Source organism: Euprymna scolopes, chromosome 3 (assembly GCF_053919585.1).
Source record: "Euprymna scolopes isolate OS-2025 chromosome 3, ASM5391958v1, whole genome shotgun sequence".
NCBI classification, from domain to species: Eukaryota; Metazoa; Mollusca; class Cephalopoda; order Sepiida; family Sepiolidae; genus Euprymna; species Euprymna scolopes.
Window position 1 is genome coordinate 196,370,285 of NC_136484.1, and position 24,649 is coordinate 196,394,933.

General features: G+C 37.8%; 1 protein-coding gene and 1 pseudogene across 1 annotated transcript in view; both read right to left on the reverse strand.

Annotated features, from left to right (window-relative positions):
* Positions 1-24,649, reverse strand: part of LOC145260642 (uncharacterized) — a 140,932-nt gene that overhangs the window by 92,469 nt on the left and 23,814 nt on the right. The gene's annotated exons all lie outside the window — the stretch shown is intronic.
* LOC145265346 (U2 spliceosomal RNA) lies at positions 15,477-15,620 on the reverse strand (annotated as a pseudogene).

Here is a 24,649-nt window from a genome sequence, read left to right on the forward strand (position 1 = left end):
GAATATGTTGTTCGAATTTTTGTAAGAGGCCATGACATTGGTGTAAAACTGTTTGGTTCGGAGAATTGATGTTATCCGTCCTATGAGTAAGATTCTTTTAGTTCTTTTTATGTAAATATTACGGGGGTCGTTCCAAAAATAAAGCCATCTATTTTTTAACTAAAAAAGTCGAATAACTGCGAAGACGAAAGTAATAACATTAAAAGGAGCAACCAATGATTTATTTTTCTACATAATAAACACCATTCTCAATGCACTTTTTACAGGAATTGAATGAGGCGTCTCTGCTTCTAAATAACGCCCACGTAGATAAGTAATATCAATAGTAATTTTGAATATATTACATCACAAACAATGAATTTAATCATTTTGGAACTAACGTTTACAACATTGTACAGTTAAACAGTTGGTTTGCATTCGAAATATTTCTTTTGAAACGGAATTTGGAGGGTCGCTTTAACCTTGCGCTTTTCACGAAGTTTTAATATGATACTACGCGACGGATATATAGTTATATGATCTTGATGAACCCAAAAAATAGGTTAAATGAACTTGGTGAACGAATTCACCATCCAAACATAGCTCGCCACCTCCCATGTCAACCGACAACAACAATTGAATGTAGAACGTTGAAACAAAAGTACCGGAATTGATGAGCATAATGTTATATATATATATATATATATATATATATATATATATATATATATATATATATATATATATATATATATATATTGTTTTCAGAAAGTTTTAGATGAGATAAGTCATTGGTGCCGTTGGTTTCAATACTCATCAAGAGATGAGTATTGGCTGAAGAGAGCTTGATATGGGTGTCTAAAACGGTCCTTAATTATCGTGTTTGAAACCGATGGTACCAATGACTTATCTCATCTAAAACTTTGTATAGCCAAAATAAAAATAATACGCTTTTATTTTCCGATTTTCCTTATAATTAAACACTCTGCTGGATTTCGTTTTCCAATATATATATATATATATATATATATATATATATATATATATATATATATATATATATATATTTATTCAGTAATGTGATTGATAATTTAAAATTCAAATTTGAATTAAATTAAAAATCCGTTTCACAAGAAGGAACAACAACAAAGTCAATAATTTGTACGATCGTTTCGGAAAACAATGTTTTTATTGTGGTAGACATTAAGCCACGGACAATAATTTTTACATATAGTATTTAAAAAAAAAAAAAGTTTCCTCATCAGCAAAAGTATTGGGAAGGGTTTTTAATATATGTAAAAGACACCATCAATAAACCTAGCATTAAAAGTAAGGCAGATGTATCTTTTAATTCTTCGCCTTTTAAAATCAGCAATTAAGGTCAAAGTATTCATATGGATGTTTATTGTAGCTTTTCAACTTATATATGTATATTATATTTTCACCCCAAAACAAGGCACATTGCCACTTTGGTGTAGGGGGCTACTATCAAGGACAGCAACTACTGGGGCACTATGTTGGGATTTAGGCAGCAAGATGTCGGTTGGCGTTACACTTGAACTTCTGCATGTCAGTACAGTTGGGGAAGCAGGGACACGGAATGGAATTCCAGAGTCTAGCGGTTCAGTTCAGGGCCTATCAGATTGGCGACTCTCTTTTGAACCTTGTCTAGGAGCGAGAGACTAGCAGCAGATACACCAGCCCAAATGTGACAGCAATACTCCATACATGGGCGAATGGTGGCCTTATAGAGGTACAGGATACTTTCGGGTGTCAGTAGTTTTCTAGCACGGTTGAGAGAGTCTACCTTCTTCGCAGCGGCCCTGGCAATGTTTTCAATGTAATTGTTCCAACTCAAGTTTCCTGTGAACGTTAGGTCAAGCAGTCTGAAAGATGTACTCTCAGATAAGGAGTCACTGGCCATTTCTATTGGTGGCAGAGAAGGTTTCTTGTAATTATTGAAGGAAACCAGTTTAGTCTTGGCGGCATTGAATGCGACCATCCATTTTTGTCCCCATTCCACTACAGATTGGAGGTTATCCTCTTGTGTTTTTGCCATTTCTTTAGTTATATGTTCATTTGTTTTCCTGTCATGTCTGTTATAGAGTGTGGTGTCATCAGCATATATACCCATCTCGGAGGCAATTTTGTCAGGGAGGTCATTAATAAATATCAGGAACAATAGAGGTCCAAGGATAGACTCCTGAGGCACTCCCGCATTTATATCACACTGTTTAGATGTACGACCGTCGAGGACAACCTGGATTTTTCTCTTATGTAGGAAGGATTTAATTATGTTAAGTATTCTACCAGTGATACCGTATGATCTAATTTTCCTGAGGAGACCCTCATGCCATACCCTGCTAAAAGCCTTAGATATATCTAGAGCTACCGCTCTGACCTCCCCCGCTTTGTCCAGTGAATGGTATATACGTTCAGAGATTACAGTGAGGATGTCTGCTGTGGAACGGGCTTGTCTAAATCCATATTGTTTGTCAGTCAGAAGTTTAGCATCTGTAAGGTGACGGACTAGAGCATGGTTAATTATGGTCTCAAATATTTTGGCGAAAAGTGGGAGGAGGCTGATGGGCCGATAATTTGATGGGTCAGTTCTTTCGCCAGAATTCTTGAATACTGGTACCACAGAAGCAGTTTTCCAACAGCCCGGAAAGCATGAGTCATTAAGGCATTTGTTGTTGAGTTTGGAGAGAACGAGCTACTTCGGCTGAGCACTTTTTTAATAGCACAGCTGGGATGAGATCAGTCCACATGCTTTTGAAGTGTCAAGGTTTTTTATGATAGCATGCACCTGAGGAGGGGTGATTTTTAGATCGTCTAGCGTGGCGTCTGTCCGCAAAGGAAAGTCAGGCAGGGGGTTGTGGTCCAGTGTGGAGTTTGAGGTAAACCGGCTGGCAAGCATATTAACCTTGTCGGTTGCTGGGCAAACAACCTCGTGATTGTTGGTTAGTGGGGGAATTGTTGATTGCCCATTATTTACTACACTGTTGTAGATTTTCCAGAAGTCACGAGTTCCTAAATGACCTTGTAACGGGTATTGTAACCCAGCATCCGGTTTAAGACTTCCAGTTGCACATGCGTACATAAACATAAACCCATAACGTAATACGGAAATGAACGATGTAGAAAACCCCCAGAAAGCATTAACAATTGTTTATTTGGATAATTTACACGCGAAAAAAATTGGGACGCTGAAAGCGTACACAGTAAAACAATAAATAAAGCAAATTAAAAAAATGTTTACAAATAAATAATCAACGCGATAATAAAACGTATTGTTTTGCTGTGTACGTTTTCAGCGTCCTAATTGTTTTTTTTTTTCGTGTTTAAATTATCCAAATAGACAATTGTTAATCCTTTCTGTACTTTTTTTACATCGTTTATTTCCGTTTTACGTTTAAGTTATTTTAACGTAATTTTCTTATAAATGAATCTACTTTAACCCGTTGACAACCATAAGAGAATTTTGCAACGGCGATTTACCCACCACCTTCCTATTTTTTTTTAATTTATTCCCCATTTAAAAAAAAAAACATTAATACATTTTCTTCTACACCACCAACATAAATAACCCCGTTTTTTTTTTAATTTGTGTTACAAATAAATAATCAACGCGATTGTTTTACTGTGTACGTTTTTGGCATTTCAATTGTTTTTCTTTTTTTTCGCGTTTAAATTAAAAGATATATCAAAATTTGAATTCAACTTAAGTATCATGATATCTGTTCAGGGCACATTTACCTACAAGTATGGCAAACAATTTATAATTCAATGGCTGTAAGTTATTTTTTAATAAACAATTATAAACAGAACGACTCATAGAAATCTATCTATATTCTTTTTTCATTTTAATATACTTCCATAGAAATGTTTCTGTTATATCACAAAAACTATTTTCTTTACATCACAAGTGTCACGCTCATACATTAATTCCATAGCTAATATAACATACTGACCGAACGGGTCATGAGTAGTCTAGTATATATATATATATATATATATATATATATATATATATATATATATATATATATATAGAGAGAGAGAGAGAGAGAGAGAGAGAATCATGAAATTATTAAAAAAAAAATTAAAATCTTTTTTTCAAGAACATATTTTCGACCGATCCTTCAGGCCTTCGCTAGTGTAGTGAAAGAGATGCGCATGCACGGGGAAGGGGAGGAAGGAAGAGGAAGGAGGGGCCAATGAGAAAGTGCCACGTCAGTCTTAAATACAGATACATTTAAGTACGCAAAAACACATGCATCCAATACACACACATACATATATATATAAAAGAAAAATTAAAAATTAAACAGTAAATAAAGATAAAGAACCCCGCGTTTAAGTGTCTAATATTTTGAATTTCATCGACAATATTTTTTCCAAAAAAAGAAAACAAAAATCCAAAAGATGTAAGACGTTTTTAGGAGAGACACTGTAAAAATATTTGTAAGTCAACGGCCATTTTTTCATTCGAAAAAAGGAACGAAAACGTTGCTTCCAACTTCAACTATATTTGGAAACAGATACGAAACGCTCTTTTTATTATTTTATACATTTATATGCACACATATATATATATATACATACACAAAAATACACACACACACGCGCATATATATATATATATATATATATATATATATATATATATATACTCATATATCCATATATATGGTGATTGCTTCGTCTTTACAGACGTTAGCCATCCCAATGCTCCCCCACCAACCTCATCATAGTTTTCAGGTTAATCGTCAGCGACACCCAAACTACGTCCGTTGGCCCGAATGTGACTTTTCAGGTCAACATTTGACTTGCACAGTCTGCCACACATATGGCAGACAAAGTTGTGTGTTGAAACTTGTTTCACTTCTGCCTCCGTTTTTTGCTCCTTCTGCTCATGGCATTTTTTTGTGTGTGGTTAATGTGAGCCGCTTTTGAGAGGAGCACACAATTATATACCTCACATTTACAACTGTTCAATTCAATGGGCAAAACCGACACATTGCCTTTCCGCAAGTTTCTCGAATTCAGAATGATCGATTCTTTTCCCTCGCAAAAATTTCAGACCACCCCCTCTAATTAGCTTTCTCCATTCGGGCCGGCATTTTTCCAGGATCTCTCAGTTCTGAACAGCAATCTTGAAAGCTTTAATATCGTCTTTTATGCAATCCTTGAAGCGTTCCTTTGGTCGATGTTGAGGACGCTTCCCAGTCTTAAGCTCGCCGGAAAAAATGCTTAGACGGCCTCACATCCTCCATTCGAACAACATGACCTACACAGCGCAACCGGTCCCTCGTCAACATTGCTTCGATCTTCAAACACTCAGCCTTCCTGAAAATATCCGTGTCAGATGCCAGTGATTTCCATTTCACATTTAGAATTCGCCTGAGGCATTTCTGATGGAATCTCTCGAGTTGCTTCAAGTGCAGACGTTGTGTTGTCCAACATTCAGATGAGTAAAGCAAAACAGAAAGTACACAGGTTGAGTAAACACTGATCCTGGTTTTGACAGACATGCCATGATCACACCACTGCCGCTTTTCTAGTGTTCCAAATGCCGTGCTGGCCTTTTAGATGCGGAGATACGTCTTCGCATCGAGAAAGACATCTCTGAAGACTGTGCTACCTAAGTACATAAATGTGTTCACAACATCCAGCCTACTTTCCCCTACATAGATATTTGGTTCAATGTATCGAGCACCAGGTGTAGGGGTTAACATCACTTTCATCTTCTTAATGCTGATAGTTAAGGCAAAGGCGTCGCATGCTGCTGAAAATCAATTCATTATATTTTGCATATAGTGCTCCCAATGAAACACAAAATCAGCATCATCAGCACAGAGTAATTCCCTAACTAGACCCCCAAAAGTTTGTAACTTGGCATTAAATTTTCTTAGATTAAATACTTTGTCAGTAGTCCTAAACCGGAGAAAGACACCTTTATCGCAATCCTTATATGCGTATGCAAGAAGCACTACGGAGAATAGAAGCACTAATGAGAATAGAGTGGGAGCCAGAATATGCCCTTGTTTCACACCGTTGTCACCGGCAAACTCCCCAGATAATTGCCCGTTGAATGCAACACGAGGTTTTATATTGCTGTTGAGTTCTTGAAACATCCTGACAAAAGTAGCAAAGCATCCAATCTTCCCAAGAATTACTGTCTGTTTACGGTATCGAACACCTTTGTGAGATCCACGAATACTTGATAAAATGGCATTTGTTGTTCCATACATTTTTCCTGCAGCTGCCTTGCAGTAAATATTATATCCACAGTGCCCCTAACCTCAGTGAAACCGCATTGCGCCTCAGGAATGATTAACGGACAGATGTTTTCGATAAGCCTTTCCAACAAGACTCTCGCCAGCATCTTTTCTGCCGATTCAATGATCGTTATCCCAGTGTTTTTCGCAGTTAGATTTTGTTCCTTTCCCCTTGAAAGGAGAGACATTAAATTTCAAACAAAGCTGCAGCAGAAGTAAACTATTACTGTTAACTTTGCCGATGCCATAACGACCAAGTGCATCCCATGTGTCATGTTCCCGACCAACACGCGCATTGAAATGGCAGAGGACAATCAGCTTCTCTTCAATTGGTGCAGCTGCAATGGTATTTCGAAGAGTCTCATAAAAGGACATGATGCTTTCTTCTGTGGATTCCGTAGTTTGTGCATACACTGACAGATTAGACAAGCATCCACCACATGCCAGAGGGACTCAAAGTTTCATGAGACGATCAGTGATTCCAGTTGGATGTTCAATCTTCCCAACAAGATCGCAAGGCCAACGCCACCATCCCGCTTCATACCCTCTGGTTTACCTTTCCAGAAAAGTGTGTAACCCGACTTCACTTCAGTAATTTAGGCCTCGCCTGATAGACGTGTTTCAGACAAAGCTGCTATATCGATGTTTAATCTTTGTAGCTCATTCGTAAGTAGTGCCTTTCGTTGTTCTGGACGTACATTTATTTCCAGATCAAGAAGAGTTCTGACGTTCCAACAACTTATGTTCAGTTTCATCTTACTTCCTGCCAATTTCTTGTTTCTGTTGTTTCTGCTGTTGTGAATCGCCGTTTGCCGCAGTAAGCTAACCAGCTTGGTTCGGATAGGCAATTTTTAGTGCACTTTTTCTAGCACCCTCCCATATAATGAGTGAGCAGTGCAGTCCCTAAATAGGGTTGTTCAATAACAAAAATCTTCGCCGGAAAGTGCCTCTATCGGAATAAATCAGAACATCATGCCGACGTTAAGAAAAGATTTTTGCCGCCTCTGTGTGAAATTATGATTGTGTGCTCTCAACCGGTTAAGTCTACACATGTCGCGATATCTTCCCCGCCAAAGGACTTTCAAAGTTGTTAGGTAAGCATAATCTAGAACCATTGGGATATCTGTACTTCGATGGATTTAAGTGGCAGAAGCTTGTACATATATATTAGCTAGTTAGAAGCTCCGACTGTCGTTTTAACGGTCGGGTTTCGATCCTGGCTTGAGGCAATTGCTTGTCTAGCCCCACTGATGAGCTGTGAAACAATGAAAAACTACTGTATGTGGATGACTATAATGCTCTCTATTGGGAAGCGTATTAAGCGATATAGCGTATTAAGCGATGCTCTTTGTGTAAACAAATTGAGCTTAGGTATTTGGACAATGTCAAAACATTGTTAATTCACTGCCCGCATAGCAGCAGCCGAATAGTGCAACGGTTAGAAGATCCGATTGTCGTTTGGACGGTCGGGTTTCGATCCTGGCTTGAGGTAGTTGCTTGTCTAGCCGCAAACAGCGAAACAGTAATGTATGCGGATGATTATATATATATACATATATATATATATATATGTACTTACATACACATATGTATATACATGCACACATACTTATACATAAACATACATATACACATGTACACATGTAAACAAGCCTACACAGATACATAAATAAATGTAGGGAAAAGAAAGCGGAGAGAGAGAGAGAGAGAGAGAGAGAGAGAGAGGCGGGAGAAGGGAGATACAGATATATACGGGAATATAAATAAAATTAACAGTGAAAATGTGTTTTGAAAAAACGCGCAAACATATATATGCATATATATATATACATATATACATACATACATACATACAACTACATGAAAACATACATACATATATACATACACACACACACCCATACACATACATACACCTATGTAAGGAGAGAAAGAGAGAGAGAGAAAGAGAGAGAGGGTGATATATACAGATATACGAGTAAAGAAAGGATGAAGATACTGACCAGACCTAATATATATATGTACACACACACACACACACACACACACACACACACACACACACACACACATATATATATATATATATATATGTATATATATATATATATATATGATGATTGCTGAATCTTTCCAGATGATCGCCGTCACATTGAGTTCTATCAATCTTGTCGTCCATGCCATCTCAGATGACTCTACACTCCCACCGCAGATTTTCACATCTTGAAGCAGATGTGACATACAAATTTAGCAATTTCCATCGAGTTGACTTCCTCTGGAGGTTGAAGGGTATTCCTATGAACAATCACATGTCTTCTCAAACCAGCAGTAGATTTGCAAACTTTGCTGAATGTTAAACAGATCGTTTGGTTTGGACTAATAGATGCAAAGTTGACCTGAACAGGAGTTTTGTGCGACTTTAGGTGGTTGACGTAGCCAGATTTTGACAAAAGTACTCGTTCACAAGTGTGGCATTTCCAGCTCTGTGTGTCATAGTTAAGACCATCAATTAAACCTTTTGCGAAGCTCTCACTTCAGATTGCTGTGGGACTGCTTTATGTTCTCTAGAGTATCACAACTTTCACGTACAAGCTTTCGCCACTTCGGCCTTTGCGGAGTAAGTTCTTCCCATGTGTCGATGTCGATTTGTAAGATTTTCAAACTATACTTTGTAGAGCCCCTGAACCTCTTCCTAGGCTTGTGTTGAGGGCGCTTGTCATTTTCCAGCTCCCCGTAAAAAATTAGTTTTGGCAGCCTACAATCTTTCATTCGAACCAAGTAGCCCATCCATACACATACATAAACATATGTAAGGAGAGAGAGAGAGAGAGAGAGAGACGGAGAGAGAGAGAGAGATGGTGATATATGCAGATATACGGGTAAAGAAAGGATGAAGATACTAACCAGACCTAATATATATATACACATATGCACACACACACACAAATATATATATATTTATATATGCACACATATACATGTGTTTACATACACACATACATAGATATACATATATATATATACGCATTTACATATATGTACACACACATACACATACCGATACAAACAAGAATATGAAGAAGGTTAAAACTTAGAGAAAATGTGGAAGTTTGGAAAAAGTTTGCCAGAGATAAACAATAAAAGGTCTTTCCTATCCCACCGTGAATATCCATTTCAAGGAAACTGTTTATGGTTAATCTGTGTTTTTATAAAACTTATAATCATGAAGTAATCCTAGATTATTGTTAAGGTCTAAAGTGATTCAGTTTTAGAATATTTTTTTCAGATTTTCTTCTCTGATGTTGTATAAACATTGGATGCTATAAGGATGTATGTGATGTTGTCTATTGTGTGATTTGGTATTGCATAACTACTGGGTGCTGTGGGGGGTTGTCTCTAATGGTGTGTTTTGTTAAGGAGTAGGCGGATCTCCAGGCCTGTTTCCCCACGTAATTGCCCTTTGTGCATTATGTGCAGTATAATAAATATACTACATTTATTAGCTATTGCAATTGAGAGAGGGAGTTGGATGTTGGTGCCTGAAGGGGTGAATGTTCCGTTGGTGTTATATGGTGATATATTTAACAGCTAGTCTTGTTGCAGCTTTTGTTTCCTTGAGATGCGGGAATTTCTCTGAGTGAGCAACGAATCTATGTTGGGGAGCTGTCGTTTTGCACGAAGGGGGTATTTTATATTGTGTTAAGTATGAGTTCCTGTTGTAGCTGTTTGAACATCTGTTTTATAGATTTGTTGATGTTTAGTATTATTTTTGAAGTCAAATACCTTAGGTATTTGTGTGAATCATAGATTATGTCTGCTAATGTGCGATCCTCTTTGATGGCTTGTTTTATTTTGAGTGGATAGTTGCTATGGAGAAGGTGATTGGTTAAAATGCCTAAATGCGTCATAATCGGATGAATTTATACATCTGCTTTTAATACGCAGGAATTAACTGGATATGATTGCTTTTTTGTTGCGATTGAGTGGCAACTTTCAAAATTTAGGTAACTGTGTCCGTCGGTGAGTTTGGTGTATACTGATGCAGTGATATAATTATTTAGGTTGTTATTTTCCAGAGGTAAGGTAACCAGTGAAGTATAACGAGGTTAATACAAGAGTGCTCAATACCGAAGTAGAGTAGGGTATACTTTTGATTTGTTTTTACATAAGTAGTAATGTGTACAGTTATGAGCATGTTTTGGTCTTTTAGTATTTAGTAACTAAAGACCTTTTCAGGCAATCACGTTTACATTGAGAGGAATCAGTAATGAATCTGAAAGTCGTCTTGCAGTAAAAAAGTTTTTATGAAGAAGGAGACATGGGTGGGGTTCAGCTGTGCGTAAAACAAGGTTGATTGGATTTTATCTGTGTTGGGGTGAGGGGATGAGGGGATTTTGGGGTTAAAAAAGTCAAGTTGAGGATAAAGCTGGGAAAGATGTTATCTTCGCAATGAGTCTGCTCACTGGCGTCTTCAAATTTCAGCGAACTAGTGTATGTAATGTACCTTAGGGGTGATTTCATTTCTTATTTCCATTAGCATTTTGGTATCCTTTTGCGAAAAGGTTAATATTAACTCGGACTCAACTTGTTTGCTTTCTTTCGCTCTGTTTATAAATCTGCCAGTTATAGTTTTAACCGTTTTGCCATAATGCTAATTAAAAACTACGGATGTTATTTATGCTTGTTATGACAACAACAACTCTTGCTTTCCCGACTGCTGGAAAACCGCCTCTGTGGTACCAGTCTTCAAGAATTCTGGCGAAAGAACTGACCCACTAAATTATCGCCCCATTAGCCTCCTCCCGCTTTTCGCCAAAATATTTGAGTCCTTAGTTAATCAAGCCCTAGTCCAGCACCTAACAGCTGCTAAACTGCTGACCGAGAAATAATATAGATTCAGGCAAGCTGTTCAACAGTAGATATCTTAACTGTAGTTTCTGAACGTATATACCGTTCATTGGACAAAACAGGGGAGGGTAGAGCGGTGGCCCTTGATATATCTAAGGCTTTTGACAGGGTATGGCACGATGGTCTTCTAGGGGAAATTAGATCATATGGAATCACTGGAAGAATTCATAATGTAATTAAATCCTTCTTAAGTAATAGAAAAATTAAAGTTGTCCTCGACGGTCGTACATCTAAACAATATGACATAAATGCGGGAGTACCTCAGGGGTCTATCCTTGGACCTCTATTATTCCTGATATTCATAAATGACCTCCCTGATAAAATTGTTTCGGAGATGGGTATATTTGCCGATGACACCACTCTCTATAACAGATATGAGAGGAAAACAAATGAACACATATCCAAGGAAATGGCAGAAACACTAGAGGATGACCTCCAATTTGTAGTGGAATGGGAACAAAAATGGTTGGTCACATTCAATGCTGCTAAGACTAAGCTTGTTTCCTTCAATAACTACAAGAAACCTTCTCTACCACCAATAGCAATGGTCAAGAACACATTGCCTGAAAGTACTTCTTTTAAACTCCTCGGCCTAACGATTACAGAGAATATGAACTGGAATAGATACATTGAGAGCATTGCCAAGGCTGCTGCGAAGAAGGTAGGCTCCCTCTACCGTGCTAGAATACTACTTACGCCTGACAGTATCCTATACCTCTATAAGGCAACCATTCGCCCATGTATGGAGTACTGTTGTCACATCTGGGCTGGTGCATCTGCTGCTTGTCTCTCGCTCCTGGACAGGATTCAAAAGAGAGTCGCCAACCTGATAGGTCCTGAACTGTCATCTAGGCTTCAGCCTCTGTCCCATTGACGAGATGTTGCATCCCTCTGCCTGTTCTACAAATACTTTAATGGTGAATTCTCCGACGAACTGCAAACACTTGTACCTTCCCGACGTAACTACCCCCGACAAACCCGACAAGCTACTAAGTCTCATCCCTTTACAGTAGAGATCCCTAGGTGCAAGAAAGCCTTTTACTCCAATAGTTTCTTCCCCAGAACTGCAAGACTTGGAACTCCCTTCCGGGATTCTGCTTTCCCAACTGCACTGATAACTGATATGCAGAAGTTCAAATGTAATGTTAACAAACATCTTTCTACTCATCTCCCTTCATAATGACCCCGCTAATTAAGTCCCTGATAGTAGCCCCCTGTTTCAAAGTGGCACTGTGCCTTGTTTGGGGTGAAAATTGAATAAAAAACAAACAAAAAAAAACAATGATTATTAAAATATAGGGTGATTAAGTATCATATTGAATTCTTTGCTACGGTATTGATAATGATTAACAACGATAATATTTTACTGAATGTGAAATATATTTTTTATGTATGAATATCCAGTGGTGTCTAATACATTACTGCTTATGTAAAAAGTTAACTAGGTTTCGTTCCTCACTCAACGGAGCTAAATCGAGGAAGATACGATAAAGAAAAGTCATGAATATGGCGGGGGAGAAAAAAAAGCGAAAAATAAAATTCCTAAAAGATTTTTCTTTTGCTTGCAAAGAGGTCTCAAAGACTTAATAAAATAGTTTCTAAAATTTTTAAATGAAAGGGCGAGTGCGACTTACTCAATATCGTAAACATGTCAGCACTGAAATTCGTGGCACACGCATGGTTATTTATAAGGTGCTCGTAAATCGCAGAACCATACGACAGAACATTTGAGGGTGAAAAATTTGCATAACGAGTCTTTGATAGTACATGTTGTTTCAAGCGGAGATCCAACCTTTGCGATGTTCGCTTAACAGTGAGCACTGCAACTACATTTAAATAAATAAATATTAGAATTATTATGATGCGGGGGGGGGAGAACATCTTTGCAGATGGACGACAACATAAGTCTGGTTGAAAAAACAACGCGTGGAATCGATGCAAAGAAACACCGTTGCACAGACAAAGAGATGTGCTTAGCAAATCGGTCACTGATATTAGAGGGGCGTGCAATAAGTAATGCCCCCTGACCCACTTCCAGTTGTCTGATCTAGCTGAAATTTTGCATGTGCAATGAATTATATCTCTACGGGTTATATGGCAAATTACAGCTCTGAACTAATTGTGGTTTCTGTTTTACAAGTGTTTGAACTGAGTAAGGTGTGAAATGGAGCCTGTTGAATGTCGAGCAGTGATCCGGTTTTTGTATTTGAAAGGACGCACACCACAGGAGACTTTTGATGAAATGAAAGAAACTTATGGTGATAATGCCCCATCACATGACCTTATAAAACGCTGGCATTGTGAATTCAAACGTGGCCGAAAGTCTGTGCAAGAAGCTCCCAGACCTGGTTGTCCCCCTTCTGCCATTGATGAGGCATCTGTCCGTCAAGTTGAGGCTGCCATTTTGGAATAACGGCGCATTACTATTCGCCAAATAGCCCAAAATGTCAAGATTAGTACAGGGTCTGTGGAAACTATCATTCATGACCATTTGCATATGTATAAGGTGTCTGCCATATGGATTCCCAGGTTGCTCACACCATTCCAGAAGCGAGAAAGCGTCGAGTGCTCGAGGATGAATTTGGAGATGTGCCAAGAAGATGAGTCAAAGTTTTAAAAAAGACTGATTACACAGGATGAAACCTGGGTCCATCACAATGATCCAGAGACCAAAGCCCAGTCAATGCAGTGGAAGCACTTGGACTCACCACCTCCAAAGAAGGCAAGGGTGCAGCCCTCCGCTGGCAAGGTCATGCTCACAGTCTTCTGGGACCAGGACGGAGTAGTGATGACAGATTTCCTGGCAAACGCTCCGACAATTACAGGAGCCTATTATGCTTCACTTTTGAGGAAATTAAGGGAAGCTATCAAAATCAAGAGGCGGGGCAAGATCAGCAAAGGTACCCTCCTCCTGCAGGACAACGCTCCAATCCACAACTCGCATGTCGCCAGACCAGAAGCACGGGCGTGTGGTTATGAAATCCTTTCCATCCTCCCTACTCTCCTGACCTTGCACCCTCTTCCCAGCTATGAAGATGTTTTTGATAGGAAAGCGTTTCCCAGATGACGCAGCCTTGATTTCTGAAATCACGTCGTAGTTGGAGGACCAACCTGAGGTGTTCTACAAAAACGATCTATAGAGCTGCATAAAACGATGGGAGAAATGCATAACTCGGGGTGGTTCCTATGTAGAGAAAGACTAATAACTGTGGCAAGTTTTGTTGCTCTACTGCTATGTGAAGTGGGTTAGAGGCATTACTTATTGCACGCCCCTCATACCTTGCCAAGATAGATGTAAGTAAACAGGACATCTATCAACTATAATTTCTTTAGGTTTGTAAAAATTGGAAACTTTCTTATTAATAGTAGTTTCAACAATATTTAAGGGGTAAGCATTTTTACAAAGGGTCTTAGTAATAAATTTAAGCTCGTCATCCAAATTAACTTCAGAACAAATCATCAAGGCCCTATATGCTAAAGTCTTGATTAAATTGTATTTTTGGTTTGTAGGACAAAAAGAGTCCCAACGGGTATAGAGACTGGTAAAGGTTGGATTACGATAAACAGAAGTAAGAAAACATGAAGATGTTTTGGACACAAGAACGTCCAAAAAAACAGAAGAGTAGAATTAATTTCTTTGTCTACCTTAAACTTAAGGGTTGGATGAACGTTATTGAAGGGCACAAAAAAGCATTCGCATTCGTCTCGTTGTCAAATAAGCAATAAGTGTCATCGACGTAACGAAAGTAAATGTCTAGTGTATGCAAACAAGATAATAGACCCTGTTCATGAAAACCCACAAAGATATTAGCCAACGCTGGTCCCAATGAGGAACCCATGGCCACACCATCTGTCTGTCTGTACATAATGTCATTAAACTGAATTCAACCAACATTGTGGTGAATTTCATCAATTCTACAAAAATATTTTCTGGAATAAGGGGAGTTGGAAGTTTACTCCAATATAAAACGTCAGCACAAATTTTAATAGTCTATAACAATGGGACGCAAGTAAAAAGACTAGAAATATCAAAAGAACACGTACATTTGTTAGAATTAGTATAGTTTTGCATAAAGTAAGCAAAGCTAAAAGAGTCTTTAATGCAAAATAAATTATAATGTTCCAAAAAGGGTTCTTTTTTTACATGGGGGTCACCACTTATCAAGGTCCGGAAGCCACTCGGAGATAAGGGTTCTTACGTGTACAGTAATCAATGAGATGGTATTTATTTGCTCCCCCACTGAGCAAATTAGGCACAAGGCCGTTTTTAATGTGAGGTAAAAACCAGCTCCCCTAAAAGTAGGCAAAAAGGGGGCACTCTGGTTACCAAAAATAATAATTGTCCCAGTATAGAGGGTTTCCCCTCCATTGACTGGTACAAATTATCTTAAGTGCAGTATCTGCCGGAACAGATACTACACTTTGATCTTGGCCAAAAGGCCAAGAATTACAGTAATCAATGAGATAGTATCGTAGTAATCATCAGTATTGGATATTTGATAGGGTATCTTACTTAAGAGGACGGTTTGTCAGGAATTTGTTTATGTTGGACTTGAAGACATCCAAGTTGTAGTCAGGTGGGAAGCAGGCAAACGGAACAGAGTTCCACAGCCGTGCAGTTCTAAGAAAGAAGCTCTGCTCATGGAATCTACGTTTTGATTTAGGCACAGATAAAAAGTGGGAAAATTAATGACAGTAGTTTCAGCTAGACGAGTGTTTTTCGCGAAAGATTTGCGAGGGGGGCAGAGATTGGAGCTCAGACGAGAACTTGCCATGGAAATAATGATAAAATAAGGACGGGCTCGCAACGTCTCTTCTGTGGGAGAGAGGCTGCAGGGAAGAGAAAAGGGCATCCCCCACTAAGCCACGAAGTCTATTATGATCTATGTCAAGGCAGGATAGGCTTTAGCAGCTTCTGTCCAGATGTGGTAGCAGTACTCCATCCTTAGACGTACTTGGCTTTTATATAGATAGAGAATTGCATCAGTAGTGAGATATCTTCTGGAGCGGTAGAAGAATCCCACCATTTTTCCAGCGTCCTTAGCAACAGACCTGATGTACGTTTCCATTTCGGATCAGGAGTAAAAGTCAAACCCAGAAGCTTGTCATGGAGTCTCTCCAAGACGAGAGCCATCCATTTTAATTGATGCCAGATGGGGATCAGAGCGTTGATGATGTAAAGATAGAAGCTTGGTTTTGGATGCATTAAAAGTAACCAGCCACCTCTTCTCCCACTGTACCACGAGCTCAAGATCAGAGGAGAGAGAATCAGAGAACTTTGTCATTTACGGCCTTTGATGTGTTGCCGTAGATGGTCGTGTCATCAGCATAGATGATTTAAGTATGTGTTTAGGGAGATCATTGATGTAGATCAGGAAGAGAGTTGGGCCCAGGATGGACCCCTGAGGGACTCCAGCATTAATACTGTGGGCCTCTGATTTCTGCCCATCAACCACTACTCTTATGAACCTATCAGAGAAAAATTATTTAATAATTGAGAAAAGATTTCCAGTGATACTGTAGCTGGAAATCTCGTGAAGTAGGCCCTTATGCCATACCTTATCGAAGGCCTGTGATATGTCAAGAGAAATTGCCCTGGAAAGGAAGCCTTTGTCAAGAGATTCACTAATCCTATGAGATATAACCGTTAGCACATCTGCTGTATATCTTGCAGAGCGGAAACCATATTGCCACTAAGAAAGCTGAAGTGGTTGACTACTTCTTTATTTAATATGGATTCTAAGAACTTACTCATGACACACAGGAGACTTATTGGTCTGAGCTGAGAGGGAGATGACTTTTCGCCTGAATTCTTAAATACAGGGCATACTGATGAGGTTTTCCAGAATGTTGGAAAGCACTTCTCCTTAAGGCAACGCTGAAACAGTTCTGGTTGAAGCTTTTTCAGCACTATAACTGGAATGCCGTTAGGGCCAGTTGCTTTACTGGAATCAAGGTTCTTGATTAGTTTGGCGACCTCATGCACAAGTATTTGTATGTTGTATAGCGTGTTGTCTGTTATGGGAGGAAATACAGGGAGGATGGCATTCGTCGCATAGGGTAGAATTAGCTGCAAAGTTCTTGGAAAATAGTCTTGCCTTGTCTGATGCTGACGAGATGACGTCAGGTCTATTGATGATGGTTGGGATAGAACACAGGCTTCTCGTCAGGATCCTGTTTGCTATTTGCCAAAACTGGTGGGAACCAAGCTCAGCTACTTTGGATTTAACGGACTGAGCATATAGCTCTCTTGCATTTTTTATTACTCTTTTACAGTGGTTGCCGGGGGGGGGGTCCTAAAAGCAGCTTTAGTCTCAGTACATCTATTACGTTAGTAGCTATGGAAAAAGTGATTTCTGTGCGCGATAGCAGCAGCACATTCTGGGAAGAACCATGGCTGGCTGTTGGGTTTTTGCTGGAATTTTTTGGATGGTATGAATCGGTCTATGCCTACAAGTAACCATTCGGTCAGGTCTGATACTATAGATGACACATCCTTTTTAAACATGGAATGCAGAGGTAGATCAGATATTAATGTACGGAAGCTATCCCAGTCAGCCATAGAGTATCAATATACAGTACGGTGGAGAGGTATATCTGAAGACTTATTGCTTTTCATTTTTATCTTAACTGATACAACTCTGTGATCGGAGGATCCTAGGGGAGATAGAACGGAACATGAACATAGCTCAGTGGATGTTGTGAGAAAAAGGTCTAGAAGGCTTGCAAACTGACCTGTAGTATCGGCCACATGGGGGGATGGATTTGTAAACAATCTGAGCGAGATCATAGGCAATGGCAAAGTCATGACAGGACCTCCCCTCGTCATTTGTCTTATTTGAGTGGGTCAGCCATTCCACATTATGGTCACTGAAGTCACCGCAAATGTTAATGTTAACCGAAGGATTAGCAGACAGGTTGTGGTCAATTTTCTTAAATATGCTCTTAAAGATAGTAACTCCACTGTTGTGGAGGCGATAGAGGGCAAATATAAATGCAGTGGTGTAAGCTAGTGCAACCCGGAAGCACATATAAGGTAAATTAGGGTCTTCTCTGGAGATATCCCTACCACATGGAAAGCCATCTTAATGTAGGCACACACTCCATGCCCATGGCGATCTTGGGGGGTCAAATTTAGATGCTAAGTCAAAGTATCCTTTAATTATGAACTCATCTAGGGAAGTGGTCGGCTCTAAGCCAGTTTCGCTTAGAAAGAATGTGCCCGGTTTAGCCTCCTGTGTTTCAACCTCTGGAAGGTTAGAACGTAGACCCCTGATGTTGGAGAAGGAGACATAGTAGTAGGGGTCTACGTTAGAGGATGAGGTTCTAGGTTTATTCGTGTTTTTGTCATGTTGAGGATTAGGATTTGTGGAACAAGTCGATAGACTTGGTTGGAGCAGGACAGAGCGGGAAAGTAAGAGAGAAAAAGACATTTTTTTTGCAACAACACCTGATAAAGTAAAGCCGTAACAATTACCCACTAGTATGGCATCGACAGGCCCTACCAGAAACTACTGCATGGTCCAGAATCCATTCACCAAATGGTACTTTGCACCCGCTGATAGGACGGCCTCCTTAGTGGTTAATCCAAATTTCGGGTCCCTGACTATCAGGCGGATAACGTCAGCCCAGATAAAACGTTTACCTCCAGCACCCTTACTAGTGACATGACCACAAGAATAGACATAGGAACAGAAAATTTCCGACATCTCAGGCTACTGTTCACGAAGTACTACCGACTTGGAAAACAGCTTTTTCTTCACCCTTTGTCAGAAAAATCACTCATTGGAAATGAGGACTGAAGGACAAAAAAGGAGAAGGGAAAATTACTGGAGCTGCCAATAGCACATCCACAAGCATTATCTACTCTCCATTAAAAAAAAAGGTGAGAGGATTTATTAATATCTACTTAGTATAAGTCCGTTGCCTCATTCCCAGTTTAGGATAGTACTTGAAGATAGTGTCCCCCTCCCATATTAATGCATGGATACTTTTTGCCTTTATCTACCTCGAGCTAGAATGTTGGAGCATTCCAGCTCCACCCTATAATAAATGTGCTATAATAGAACTTTTTTTCAAATTGGAAAGTCTGGTTATTTTTTATTAATTTACATTTGAAGAACTCGTTTAAAAAACTGGTTAAGAATAATACCTTTAGGGTTACGTATTAAGTTTAGACTAGCTAAAGGTAATGCATACTGTAGAGAAAAAAAAACCGCGTATTTCTATTTTTTTTTCGTTTTAAATATAAGAAAAAGTATTGGTTAATAATATATTTGACAAAAAAGATTTAGGAAAAAAAAGATAAATAAAAAGAAAACAAGACAAGTACAAAATGTTCAGGATTAAAGTCAAAGCTGGAATAAGAAAAAATAAAACAAAAAGTTCGCAATACACAAATGTTACGGATAGAAAGATTTCTTAGCTTTGGCCCCGGGAGTTTGACTTTGCCTTCTTGAGTTCATAGCGTAAAAGGAGATGCTAGCCAACCAGTCTGGTTTTATTCCGGTACTTAAAGGGTGTGTGGGATGGCGGTGGTGGTGGAATTTTGGTGGGTTCTGTATTTTTATTTATTTCTTTTAATTCAACACTGTTTTATCTACCTCATGTCAGAATGTTCGAGCATTCCAGCTCCACCCCATAATAAATATGCTATAATAGAACTTTTATCAAATTGGAAAGTCTGCTTATATTTTTTATTAATTTACATTTGAAGAACTCGTTTAAAAAACTGGTTAAGAGTAATACCTTTAGGATTACGTATTAAGTTTAGACTAACTAAAGGTAATGTATACTGTAGAGAAAAAAGCCGCATATTTTTGAGTTCAGACAATAGTGCAGGTATAATTTGGTAATTGTTCATTTTCATGGGAGATTTTTTTTTATTTTAAATCTAAGAAATAGTATTGGTTAATAATAATATAATTTGGTAAATGTTCATTTTCACGAGAGACTTTTTTTATTTTAAATATAAGAAACCGTATTGGTTAATAATATATTTGACAAAAAAAAAGATTTAGGAAAAAAAGATAAATAAAAAGCAAACAAGACAAGTATACTTAAAATGTTCAGGATTAAAGTCAATAAGGAAAAACCTTTATTGGCCAAGTTTGACTTCCATATATCATCACACTGCATACATATGCCTGATAGTTGATAGTGATAAAGATCTGTTGATTAATTGTGGCAAAAGATTTCTTGAACTTATTCTATCCACTCCTAATTCTTGCTATCATTTCAGGACATGCTTCGATAATATAACCAAAGTAATAAAACTTGACAACTTTAATATCTTCGCCATCCAGATATACTTTTACCACATCTGAGTTTTCATCCGTCTTCACTGTTTTACATTTCGTGAACACAAACTGGTTATCAGCAATTTCACTGTACTTGTTGTATACCCAATGCTTACAAGCAACACAAAGAATTGAATTGCAGCCAACTCCCTTTCCACAAACTTAGCAGGAAATTTCCTCTTTTGAGGAGCTTTTCAACACTGCAATCATTTGTTCGGGGTTACACATGGTACGGGATGTTTTTCTAAAATACTTGTCAACCATTTAGCTAACTTATGTTGAGAGGACCCTATCATCGACAATATGGGTCTTAACGGAACCTCACTTTTATAGGTCTTAGGCAAACCATACAAACGGGGGCGAATAGAACCGGTGGGTCGAATTAAATTAGAAATGGAAGTTGGAAGAACACCACTTTTGACCCATTTGACAAGTCGATTTTGGAACTTGGTCTCAATAGAAATAGTAGAATCATGAGTATCTACCGGACCTAATTTAACAAATTTAGAGGCCTCCCCCAGGATAGTCATAATTTTATTGACATAATCCTGGTGATCCATTATGACAACGCCAGAGACTTTGTCGGGTTTTGTGATGACTAAAGATTTATTATGGCGAAGTTCTTTAATTGTACGATAATGTTCACTTCGTCATTTTGCTTCACAAAACGAAATAGACGTGCCAGCATAAGAATGTACGATGTCATTAAGTTTCGCCTTAATATCACTGACCACAGAGTCCGAAACAGGAGAAAGTCTTTCTAATTGAGCAAAAAAGACTTCAAATTCGCTTTGGGAGTATGGGAGGAATGCAAAAGTCCAAGCCATGCGAAAGAATATTGTCGAAGTAAAAGGTCAAATAATTAATTAATAAAGTTGTATTCCGTAAAATAAAGTTGTATTCCGTAAAGTCCAAAATGAAGAATCTGAAATCCGCCCTGTCCTTTTCGAATAGTACGTTTCTACTCGCCTTCCTCAATCCGTGAAGATTTAGCAATCATGGCCTCTTTTGTAGCTTGCAGTACGCCAGGGAATCGTTGATTTAAACGAAACTGGTAAAGCTTACATTTTTGATTATTTATTTTTCACACACGATTTTTCCACAGCATTTTATGATTGAATCATGACTAACGAATGTTTCACACTCCCAAATTTTTATTGTCATCGAAATCTTATTTTTCAATCAAATCGATTTTATTGTCATCGAAAGCTTATTTTTCAATCAAATCGATTGATTAACTGCTCTAATTGAGGACCTGGAGGAAGTTTTACATGCCCTTCGCAGTGACTAAGTTCATAATATATTGTAGTCTACATTGCACTGTAGAGAACCTACTGTTTATTTTACAAAATTATTTTTTATATATCATGGCTTGCATTAAAGTTTAAAATGAAAAAGCCCAGTATTATTGTAAAATTTTGTTTTAAACAGAAATATTTATTTCGACCGTGTTCTTGTCATATCAAAGAACCTACTGTTGATTTTATATGTTGTGTGATAATAAAACATCTCAAGTGTACTTGTGATGTTGTGTAAGATGTTAACTTTCATCAAAATCACCTGCTTTTTCTTTCATCAGATTATTTCGATTATCGATTATCAATACGTATCAAAGACATTCCGACACAAAACCTATCCAAGAATACTGCCAGGAACATAAAGTACCTTCGTGTGAAATTTCATAATAATAGATCCAGCCGTTTTCGATTCGATAGGGAACGAACTCACAAACACACAGACACACAGATACATAGACACACAAAGTTCCTTTCATATAATAGTACAACCTCACAGTTTTTTTGTATTTCATAATATTTGCGACATGAAGTAAATAATCCGTGTTTTTATTTTTCATTTTTTGCATTGAAACATTGAAATAGTATAATTTCTCATTGTATTACGTAGAAAGTAATGAAAGAATGGAGGCGAAGAAAAAGAGGAATTCTAAATATTTCTGCAGTGTCAAATTTCTTGGTTAATTATTCAATTAGCAAATATAGATTTCCGTATAATTTAAAACATGGATTTTGTGATTCCATGACACGCTTACGAAAAGTACACACGCAATGCGACCAAAAAGAAACCAGTTGGAAGGGTTCTACGCTTTTTCCCAGTTTCATACTGTGTTATGGTCAATTACGATTCACATATCTCTCTCTCTCTCTCTCTCTCTCTCTCTCTCTCTCACTGTATACACACACACACACACACACACACACACACACACATTTTCAATTTATCTTTACATAAGCAGTAATTCGTTGTTACACAGTCATGGGCATGTTTCGGTCTTCTAGTGTTTAGTAACTAGAGACCTCTTCAGGCAACAATGGTTATTTACGAAAGCGGAATTCTCAATGAAAACCGAAAATCAACTTTCAGGAAAAGAAAGCTTTTTTTTTTAACCGGATTATGTGGGTGACTGTTCAGCTGTTCGGAGAACAGGGTTGATTGGGTGCGAATTTGTTAGTTTATTTATTTTCCTATTTGTTTATTCACTTATCTGCCGTGTCTTTATTCATTCATTTCATGTTGGTGTTAGGGGATAGGGTTTGTAAGGTGAGGAATTTGGGTTGTAAAGCACGAGCTATGGAGATGCTATCTTAAGATTCCTATTTGTCTCAGCTAAGATTAGGATTTACCCGGATCTGGTGACCATTCCTTGAGCTTCTAGTGAACGGTGGACGGAAAGGAAGGGGGCGAGAGGCGTGAGAAAGAAAGGAAAGAAAAGAAAAAGGTTAGGGAGCAGAGATGGAATGGGGAAGAAGGAATAAGGGTGAAGAAGAAAGAGAGAAGGAACGGGGGAAGTGGAAGAGGGGTGGCATCATTTGTTTAATAGTGGTAGATTTTTTTCTCATTTAAACAAAATCGGTTTTTATTCTTTATTTTATATCAGTGCTAATTAGTAGCAAATAACTAGAAGGAATTTCTAATAACCCTTCTAGCTGAATAATCATTATTGCTGCAAAAAGAAAAAAAGAAAAAAGAAAATAAAATAAACTGCATTTAACCATCATAAGTTTAATAATGACATATATTCTGAGTTTTGCAATTTTATGCTCTTTCCAATAAAATCATTATGAAAAGTTTTGCAATTATTATCATTATAAAAAGTTTTGCAATTATTATCATTATGAAAAGTTTTGCAATTATTATCATTATAAAAAGTTTTGCAATTATTATCATTATGAAAAGTTTTAATACCATGTTTACAAATACACCAATTAATAAACCAATATAAAATAAACAAATGAAATAAGAATAAATATTAGAGTGATCAAATAAAATAAAAATAATATATATATATATATATATACTTTTTAATAGACACTTGAAAATGGGGGGGGCGTGAATTAAAAAAATGTTTGTCTAAAATATTATATTCAGTTTATTGGAAAGAGCATAAAATTTCACATTGACTCTGAAAATATCGTAAAAATAGAATCAATAGAAAAATTTTGATAGATTTTTAAAGTTTAAAAATTGAAAAATATTGGGTTCGTAAAATTCATTACTGTTTAAAAAATATTTCTATTACTTTTAAAACAACTTTAATAGTTCATTTTGGAAGTATAATCCATAAAGAAAATAAACAACCCACTTTTAAAAGAGAAATTACGAGTTTTTTATATTTTATTCGCAGTTTCGTGTTAGGGGTGTCAAAAAATCCTACAAAAATTCTGATACACCTAGACGAGCACTTGCCATGAAAATAGCAATGGAACAGAGACCGGTTCGCAACGTCTCTTTTGTGGGAAAGAGGTTGCATAAAAGAGAAAAGGCATCACCTACTAGATTTCGAAGCTTGGTTTGAACTCTATCAAGGCAGGGTAAGGCGTTGCGAGCCTATCTTTGTTTTATTGTTATTTCCATGGCAAGTGCTCGTCTGAGCTCCAATCTCTGGTCCCTCCTCGCCAATCTTTCACGAAAAATACCCGTCTAGCTGAAACTACTGTCAATAATTTTCCCCGCTCTTTATCTGTGCCTAAATCGAAACGTAGATTCCATAAGCAGAGCTTCTTTGTTAGAAGTTCACGACTGTGGTATTCTCTTCTGTTTGCCCGTTTCCCGCCTGACTACAACTTGGATGTCTTCAAGTCCAACATAAACAAATTCCTGATAAACCGCCCCCTTAATTAAGGCACTCTATCAAATCTCCAATACTAATGATTACTACAA